The sequence below is a fragment of the Anthonomus grandis genome, chromosome 3, assembly GCF_022605725.1.
Source record: "Anthonomus grandis grandis chromosome 3, icAntGran1.3, whole genome shotgun sequence".
Classification (NCBI taxonomy): Eukaryota; Metazoa; Arthropoda; class Insecta; order Coleoptera; family Curculionidae; genus Anthonomus; species Anthonomus grandis.
In genome coordinates, this window is record NC_065548.1 from 39,069,514 (window position 1) to 39,079,883 (window position 10,370).

Sequence of the window (10,370 nt, forward strand, 5' to 3'; positions counted from 1 at the left end):
ACCACCTGCACAACAACGTTGTTATGATTATTTAGTGCATATGTTCATTAAAACGCACATTCTTGTCTACTTAACCTCCTGGTTTTTTTGCACTCGTTACAAGTAAAAAAAATACGGTTTTATAAATTAAGAAAAAGAATTACTTTTATGTATTGCTTTCTTTTTATAGGACAAATACAAAGCGCTTTGGTTTTTTCATAATTGTAAGATTTTTCTTATTGTCTAGGGGTTTCGATTTTAAAAAAAAAGCACTTTTTAGAAACTACACTTAATGTCAATAGAATAGTTATTAAAATAAAGCACTGATTAACAGGTAAATATTTCCGGTAAAATTTAATAACAAGATAAGCCTCGCACTAAGGTAAGTATCAACATGTTTAATTACATATATTGACTTATTTTAATTAAATCATAGAACGTCTTTAGTTAGCTTTCGACACGTCTTTTAATGATAAATTATTGGGCCATCGTCTTCTGTCTTTTAGAACAAAAGATACGTAGCTCTTATCTTTTATTCCCGTTATTAAATTTAGAGAAAGTATTAAATTCTTAAGCACTTTTCCCGTCTTTAAATATTATTCGTCTTTTAATAATATTGCATCATAATTATTAGCCCGTAAAAGAATAGTTGCGTATTACGCTACTTATCGTCGTCGTCTTGTTCTATTAAATCTGCCAACTATTCAACCACCACTACTACTGATCTTTACGGTTTAAAGTCAAAATTACTATCAAAATCGTCGGAAACAATAAAATAGTTCGTTTAGGAATATTCTACGTTTTAACATTAGATATTTATCTTTTGTTAAATAATAGAATCCCACAGAATTTAATTTTAAAATGTAAAATGTGTTGTAAAGATAGGGACCTAACGGTTTTCAAATCCTTGTTAATTATTACTTTCAGCTTCTAATATTTTGGATATAGTGAGATCCATGCTTAATATGTGCAGGTTCGAAAAATTTTCAGGACTTTTTTTTTAGCAAGAACACAAACCTAATAACATTTTCCATACATCTGAAACGAGATTATATTCAATGCAGTTATTTACCTTCAATTTAATTGAAATCGATTTCAAAATTATTTCGATATCATTTTGTGCAAGTTGTTACAACTTTCATAATTAGTTTTTAAATCGATTTAAAATTAGGTTGAAAACCAGTTTCATAATTATCACCGCTTTCATAACTGGCTATTATTGACCCTTACCTCTCCAACATTTAAACTCGTTATTTTTAATCATTTCGTGGAATTATTCTTGTCAGAATTAAAAATCAAAAAGAAATTATTTATGTCAAAAGCTTATGATTGGTGTAACAGTTCAGTGTATATTTCTATTACGTTTATTTTTAAAACTGAATGAAAACTGACAGAATAATGCATATACATCGTGTTTTCGTTCGAAACCGCATAGAGGCGAAATTTTGCAACGTCGCGCGTGTACGAGACTAGAAGCTCGGGAGCCACAATGCACTTTTGCTCTTTTGCTTGCGCACGCGTGAAGAAGAATAGGCTGATTTTATATAGTTTATTCTGTGTGTCTGCCGAGGAGAATGTTATTTATTTAATAATGTATTAAATTACTTTCCTCAGAAAATCATTTTGAATGTTATTAGCAAAGTGCGCGTAACTTATTTGAATAAGAACCAAATTTTTGGTCAATCTATTAGACAGAAGGAAAACGGTTATATTTTTTATTATAGATAACATGTAAAACATTTTCAAAATAAAAATTTGCTAAAATGAAATAAGTTTCATTTTAATATTGAGATGCATTTAATTATCAAATATAGCTAAGATCACCGCGCGATGTATGTATCTGATAAGATAGCCCCAGTTTAGGTTGATTAATATATAATAAATACTTACTTAGATTGATTTATTGGTTATATTTTATTTGGGTTTCAACAATTATAAGGCAATTTCATTTACTTCACTATTATTGGGCATACAGTGGGTTTGATTTTGACTTTTTGTTTTGCTTTTTTTGGTTTTATACAGTCTTCTTTGTGGTTCAATATTTTTATTGGTTGATGGACCAGAACTTCCAGCAGATGCTATAAAATCTGAATTCTTTTTTCATTATATTTTTTTTCTGCTTAATTATTTATAGTTGCTAAGGAAAATAAAGAATTTATTTTGCCGTCAGTTACATTTGTGACAGTCTTGGAATAGTGAAAATTTATTTGTTGAATTGAAGATTTTACTTCCAAAATGGTTTACACACTAGCCGAAAGAGTGAAAATTATTCTAATTTATGGTGATCAAAATCAATGTGCTCGGCAAACTGCCGTCACGTTTATCACCAGACCTCTGTAGAAGATAACTTCGCATAGGTATGTTTTGGACCTTGTTACTAAGTTTACTAAAACTGGATCTGTTGCAAATAAAAAACGTCATCATCGGCGAATTTTGGATGAAGCCGCTCAAGTTGAAGCTTTGGGTCATTTTGGAATAAATCCTAATACTTCATTACGCAAAATTGTTGCTGCCACTGGTATTTCATTAGGCTCTGTTCACACAGTTACCAAACTTTTTTTTTATCATTTTCATCGCTTCAAAATAAAAATATTGCAAGAGTTAACCGAAGACGATTTCGATAGGTGACTTGAGTTTTGTGAAAAAATGAGTGAAGCGATTAATGATAATACTATTCATGTAAAGAATATCGATTCAGCGATGAATGTATATTTTATCTAAATGGATTTGTTAATAAGCATAACTGTAGATATGGGAGCAATGAAAATCCTCATGCATTTGTAGAAGGGCATACCCAATACCCTCAAAAAATTAATGTATGGGCAGGCATTTTAGGAAATAAAGTGATTGGGCCATTATTTATTAACGGAAATTTAAATGGAGACATTTATTTGGATATGTTGAAAATATCATCAATCCGCTTATCACTGAATCCATTGAAAACCAAATCAATGATGATATAAACCCTATACTTGATAATACTTCCAGCAAGAAATATATTTCCAGCAAGACGGCGCTCCTCCTCACTATGTTCTTCCCGTTCAGCAATTGCTAGACGACGAGTTTCCATATAAATGGATAGGGCGAAGGGGGCCTATAGAATGGCCTGCTAGATCTCCTGATACAACGCCGTTAGACTTCTTTGGGGCCATTTGAAATCTATTGTGTTTACTTCCCAACCTAAAAGTTTGGATAAACTTCGTCAACGCATCATCGACAGCTGCCATGATATCATCCCACAACATGTTTTTCAAAATGTCCGTCAGGAATTTGAACATCGACTATATCATTGTTTGCCCAAAATTTTGAACACTTATTGAAATAAAAACTAACAAATTAAGATTTAACAAAGACTTTTCTAATTTTCTCAAAAACGAAAAGACCGATTAAAAAAAAATCAAACGTCAAAATAAAAGACTTCGAAAGACCTTTTAAACAAGCTATTATTCGATACCCATTGAAATGTAAAATTTTTAAGGGGATGACCCTGGGGGGCAGAGGGCGAAAGGCCGTGAAGTAATTTAAGGTTAAAAAGTTGTCCCCCTTGACAAACCTTTTGACGTATTTCGGCGTTTTTTTTTTTAAACAGTTGTTTTTGATAAATCCGTGGTGGTAAATTTTCAAATGAACACCCTGTATATATATATATATATATATAGTATCGTGTGCTTATATATATATATATATACAGGGTGTCTCACGACGAATAGATGCGATCAATATCTCAGAAACTAATTTTTCTAACTAATAAATAAAGGCTACTAAAAGGGAGTAATCGGTAATTATGTTAGGGCTTATAAACATAGTTTTTCACATGAAATTAAAAATATCTCAAAAACGGTTACACTTAGGTATAGGACATTAGGTATACACAAAATATACCTAGAATTTCACGTGGAAGCCAAAAATGTAAAAATATACAGGATGTTCCATTAAAAATAACGAAGTTGAAGCGCACGATACTATAGAATAAAATTTAAAAATTTAAATTAAGCGCCTTATTGTGAACTCACCGTCAAACACCGTTTCCGGTTAATTCTACCACACCACGTGGAGAGGTCGCTAATGTCGTCAATTCTTTCTGATGTTATTGCGCATTGGAGACGTCGATTGCGTTGCGCTGTTGTGACTGCTTTTTCCGTTCTCTACTTTTCTTTTTAATTTTGGTCGTTACATTTGATTTGACGGCAACTATATGCTTTTTTATGTAAAATCTGTATTGTTGTGACGAATTCATAATGAGTTACTTATTTTATTGGGTATTACGTTACTTAAAACAAAAATTAATTTAGAAATTTTTATCTCACACGCTCAAAAATTGAAAAGGAGAAGAAAATAGACTTATTAAATACCCACGTATTTAACAGAAATATTAACTCAAATCTGTATCGACACCGTTCGATATATTTAATTTAATTTAAGTTCAATAAGTTGATTTAAGTTCATTAAAATAATTATATCGAACGATATCATTACAGATTTGGGTTCATATTTCGTATCAATACGTGAATAAGTTTGTTTTCTTCCTCTTTTTAATTTTGGAGCATGTGAGATAAAGGTCTAAATTGATTTTTGCTATAAGTGACGTAATACCGAATAAAATAAGTAACTTAGGTATATGCTTTTTCGCAAAGCTGACTTTTGTTTAGCGAATTTCGTTTCTCTTGTCGCTATATTGGTGTTTTGTATTGCGACGGTGAGCAAAAGTGATTTTAGCTCCAATTTTAAATTGAAGGCGTTGGACTGGTCTCCGTCAAGTTTAGTTTAATTATACGGTGCCTCATTATAGTGCTTCTAGAAGGTTAGTATCTGAATATTGTTTATAGAAGTTAAGCCTCTACAGATGCAAAATCTTTTGAGAAATATAGTTTACCTGTCGTACAAGTTCAAACTGCTTATACAAAACGACAGTCGTGCTTAAATTGAATTTGTGAAAAATATTATTGCACATACTTTTTGTAACATTAATTGGTGAGCCGCATAAGGATCAGATCTATTTCCGAAATATTTACCAACAACGCTGTTTCTAGATATATCTGGAAAGCAAAAAAGGGAAGACATGAGGTATAAGGTAGTAATTGGTAAGCTTAAAACGCAAAAATTTTCTTAAAGTTCAACGAAATAAAGATGATACATATTATGACTGTATACCTACAATATTAAAATATATATTATTATTTCTAAAATATACCCCTATGTAAAGTTTTTCTACCAACCGTTTTATATGCTATAAATCTCGGGAAAACTTAAATATTGTTTGTTGGCCCTTAAACATCCACGGGACAGTCAATGGTCTATATGTTTATAGTACTATCGAAGAGATATCTATGTGATCAACTTGAGATAATCGCATTTGTGGTCCGTACTGTTCCAAAAGCACGTCCCATATGAAACGTGGGAAATATCGGAATGTTCCTGGGATTTATTCTATTCTGATTTCATATCACTGGGACGTTAAACTAACCGATTTATGTTGACTGAGTAAGAGTTCCAAATAGTGTTAAATAGATCTTGTATAGATCTAGATAGATATTGTAGATGTTATATACATCTTGAATTGAAATATATGCTTGATGGTTTCTATAATTATATAAATATAATAAATATATTGTTAATGGTTTTGTAGTTGTTTCATCTTGGTCCTTTCTTGGTTTTCTTTATCCGCTGCTACGTCGCTGTCATTTTTTTTTTATTATTTAAGTACACTTTTTTGAGTTTATATTGTCAAAGCCTTAGTCGCAGCCGCTTAGCATGGACCAAGAGTTTTCATATAGTCGAGAGTTTTTTTTTTATCAATGTACACAAATATTATCGTGTTGAATTGATATTGAGTTTTTTATTTGATAGTATACCTACCCAAACTTGTACTAATGCCAACAAACCTTAAATGTAGTAAAGGACGTTTCTACAAGTAATAAAATACAGAAGGGCATCCATTAAACCGACCTGATAATACGTCGTTCTAGTTCACAGTCCTCAGTTAATTTTCCGTGAAACTTTAAATAGGAACACTTTGATAAAGACGTTACCAGTAACTATGTAAATTTCCCAACCACGCTAAATTGACATGCAAGTAGTTTCCTTTATGGTAAAATTATGGCCAAGTTTTGATAATAATAACCCTTGATATTGAGTTGTCTTGCATACATTAATTTGTATACATATAACATTGATGCTCATAATTCTCGTAAATGTAATTATGATAATTTAAGAAAGTATAACATATAAGGATATTTACAATAAAATAAATTAAATTAGGGACTCGGTATTCATATCTGCAGGGTATCTCAGGGTACATGACATTTTATATAATTTAATTAAACACTATTAGAATTTTACATTATAATACTCATGGACAAGGAGACTGAACATAATAAAGCAAATATAGACTGCTACTGGAGAAAGTATATAAGGGGGCTTATTTTATAAACGTTCATCCTGGAGACCATAATGTCTAATAGAAATAATAGAAAGAGAGAGACAAGTTAAAAAATATCTAGAGCTAGCTCAAGAATATAAACAAATACCAGCCTTAAGCCTGGACTCTAATGGTTATTATCATTATCCCGGTGGTGCTATTTACTACAGGTCTAGCATCAAGCATTTTTCGAAACTACCTGGAAAAAATAATAAGTCAAAACAATGTTATTCTTATTCAGAAATTAACATTATTGGAGAGATGCAAAATTGTAAGAAAAGTTTTAAATTATTAAATCATAATAACACTTACCTCTAAATATCTCAATACTTTCTTAATATAAATTAAGGCCTACATAATACTAGATTCACCAGAATCCCACTGTAGTAGATCCCTATAAAAGAAGAAAATAAGAAATTGTGATCATGTATCAAGCCATCAGAAAACCGAAAACATTCAGCACATAACATCTGTTTACTCGTACTTGGATAACCTTTATAGACACAACCAAATCTGCGAATATAAATCGCGAATTATATTCGCAGATTTGGTTGTGAAATTGTTTGTGTTGGTTGTGAAAATGAAAGTTGTGAAAAACATCAGAAACTTGTAAGCAAAAACGGTCTGCTATATAGCAGTATATACTGCTGGTCAGTTTTAGTAAATGATTGTTTAAAACGAATTACGATCGCCCTATTACCATTACTTGTATGGTGACGAATAACTGGCCCGATATTGAGGTATTAAATAAAATAGATGACAAGATATTTTTAATTGACGTTAATTGTTTAAATAATATTGATTTATTGGATAAACACCAGAAGAAGCAGGCTACTTAAGCATACCTACCATAGAAATTAAAGAAATATGGCCTGTGAATAGTGTTGAAGTAATAATAATATTAATAAAAACTAAGCTTTATAGTATGACAAGAGTAGGTAAAATTTCTAGTAAAAAACCCCTAATTGATCTATCCCAAACCATCATGACAATTTAAGAGCGAAATACAGCAAAAATATTGTGAGATATGGAGATGTAAACCACCAAATTCTAAAACAATAGGAAATGAGAGGTGCAGATTATTTAATCAATATATTAGTAAATTCGAATAAATTTCGAGAAATTTGATCGGGGATACAATAAAGTGGTTTTAAATTTTAAAATTAAATATTTGCTGTGACCCTTATAAGTGGAAATACCCCAATAACAAATTATTTATGATTTGTTATTAAAATACTGATTTTTGTGAAAAAAAAATTAGTTAGAATATATGGAAAACAAAAAAAATAGAAAAAAAATATTATGAATGACCTCTTCGTATATTAATTGTGGCTCTACAACGTCTTTCCATGCTTAGGATTTAGTTATCTAGATCATCATGAGAAATTGTGATCAAACATAGTTGAAAGGCTTGAAACAGCAGCTCACGGTTTTGAAACTGATTCTGGCCTTGGGTCCGAAGGGCTCTTCCTTGAAGCATATCCCAGGCATTCTCTATAGGATTGAGATAATGTGATTGAGCTGGCCAGTCTAAAAGACGAATGTTCTACTCTTCCAAAAAAAATTCGATATAAAAATAAATTTCGATTTTAATAGGTTCTAGAACACTTCTAAGGTATCTCGTCCTGGATTATTTCTTATCTGCTGACAAGGACGAGCTTGTTCGACTCCCAAGAGAAATTCATGCTTTAACAATGATTATGCCTCTTCTCTAACTGTAAACCTCCTGTATATGATAAATTTGATTTCTTGTGCCAGGTGTCCTCCATAAATATATATATAACATTTTGCCAAGGATTCTGCTCCCAAGTGACATGTTCGTGAACCCAAGCTAGTCGACTGGCACGATTCCCTCGACCTAAAGGTTGGCATTTCCAAGGCCTTCGGCTTACTAGATTACCTGCTCTCAACCTTCTGTAGATGGTCTGTCTTAAAACAGTCACATTCTGAGCTCCGCGCAGATGACTTGTTATATATGGTGATGTTACTATATAATTTTTTCGAGCTTCCAACCGAATATATCGATCCATATATCCTTTGTATAAAATATGATAAGATACTCTATAAAGAAGTCAACATTTAAAGTTAAATGAATGTAGATAACGTCCCTATATTAAAGAAAAATGCAACAATATTGCAACGTTGCTCGATCTCATTGTTGATTCCACCAAAACAAGTAATATTTACCAGTGACGTCGACAAAAAATATTTACATAATAAATATTTATTATTAAAAGATTATGCTTTAAATTATAAACAACATTACCATTTATGATCTCTTTATGCGTTTTTTTAACGTAATTCATTAAAGTAAAGGTGTCAGGAAAATAGACTAAAAAAAATTAAAGTCTTAGTTCAAGTGAATTCCTTCATTTTATTTCTCAACACTCAAAGAACAACATAATAATAAAAAAAAGTGAAAATACTCAGAGATATGGAAATATATGGCCTACCTTAATCTCCTTCCCATCGCTTATGGAGGTACCTCCTTATTTGCTGCCAACCACCACAGTAGCACTCCTCAATTCCACAATTTGGTTAGATTTATAGATTTTAGGTTGTAGTTCAATCGTGTGATTTTAATTGCTAGTATGATTTTAATGTATTAGCACAGATGTAAATAGCTCCACATGGAGCGGAGCTATTTACATCTGTGCTGTGGTATTAGGCTCAACAAAGGACCGGCGACTGTCTAGCCTAAAAATAGCTGGGTCGCGCTGATTCGTACTTTACTTGCGCGTTGGGCATATACCAGGCGGCCGATGGTAATAACTCTGCGTACCTTTTAGCGCGATCAATAAATTAATTATTATAAAGTTCAATTTAAATTAGTTGTGCCGAAACATACGATTAAACTAAACTAAAGGGCTTTCATTTAGCCAAACAAAATTAATAAAATTATTTATTTTGTAAATGTCAAATTGAAATAAAAAAAAAGAGAATAAGATTTCTTTGCGGAATAAACAAAAGGTACTTATCTAATAAATTTTATAAATATTATAGATTTCTTCCTTTTTTTTGTTTAATGCAAGCCATATGTGATATTTCATTGTATTGAGAGTGTCAAGTTTTTAAATAAAAATTTTGTTGCACTTAATTTACTAAAAATTAATATCCAAAAAAATATATGGGATAAATGTTAAGATATAAGTAGGTTTCACGTAAATATAAAGAACATCTTAAGCTAACAGGTAAACTTTTTAGGAGAACCAACTTTTCCAGTTTGTCTTATTTTCCAATTTTTTAACTGATTTATTAAGTTTGATAGTTATCGCGTGATATTCGTATTCCTAAGCGATTTATAATGTTACATGAGCCACGCAGTATGCGGACCTGAGCTTTTATATTATGTTTCCCACTATCTGGATCTGACAAAGAGCTCTCGATTTTCTTTGCTTTACAAAATAATAAATAGGAGCATGACCTTAATAAAAAAAGTAAAGAGTCCGATAAATACCATCGCCTCTATATCGAATTACAGTTGCACAAATACATATTCTTTCAGTATTTCCGAATGTCAAAGGCGTGAATATAAAATGCGAATGTAAATAATTACATTAACGATAATCAAGAGTTGCGTGACTTTTCATAAATAACCCTGCTAAAGGGATGGGGTTAGGGATGACTGATTTGTAAGTAAGATTCACATACGTAGGTAACTCCGTACTCACTTTTCAGTAATGTGACAAATACCAGGAACTACTTAAGTCTCAGAACAGACTAAGATATCGATGGTGGATTTAACTCAATAATTTCTGTTCTTCAAAAAAAGGTCTAATTTAATTTTTCTGAAATAATTTTACGCCAGTGTTCAAAGATATTATCGTAAAATAAATAACTTTACGCTAAGTAAGTCTTATTTTATTAGTTTTTTCAAATAATTCATTGATTTCTCGTCATGCGTAAAGTGCATTAAATCTTGCACTGTATTGAAATTAGAAGTCCCCGCAGATGGTGGAAATATCAACACTGG

At 31.3% G+C, this 10,370-nt stretch overlaps 1 long non-coding RNA gene across 1 annotated transcript; it reads right to left on the reverse strand.

Annotated features, from left to right (window-relative positions):
- Window positions 1-6,407: 6,407 nt before the first annotated feature.
- On the reverse strand, window positions 6,408-9,016 carry LOC126733691 (uncharacterized). The gene is made up of 3 exons (XR_007659817.1): window positions 8,851-9,016; window positions 6,710-6,791; window positions 6,408-6,596 (listed from the first exon to the last, which is right to left on the reverse strand). It is a non-coding gene; the product is annotated as an uncharacterized LOC126733691 (long non-coding RNA).
- Window positions 9,017-10,370: the final 1,354 nt, after the last annotated feature.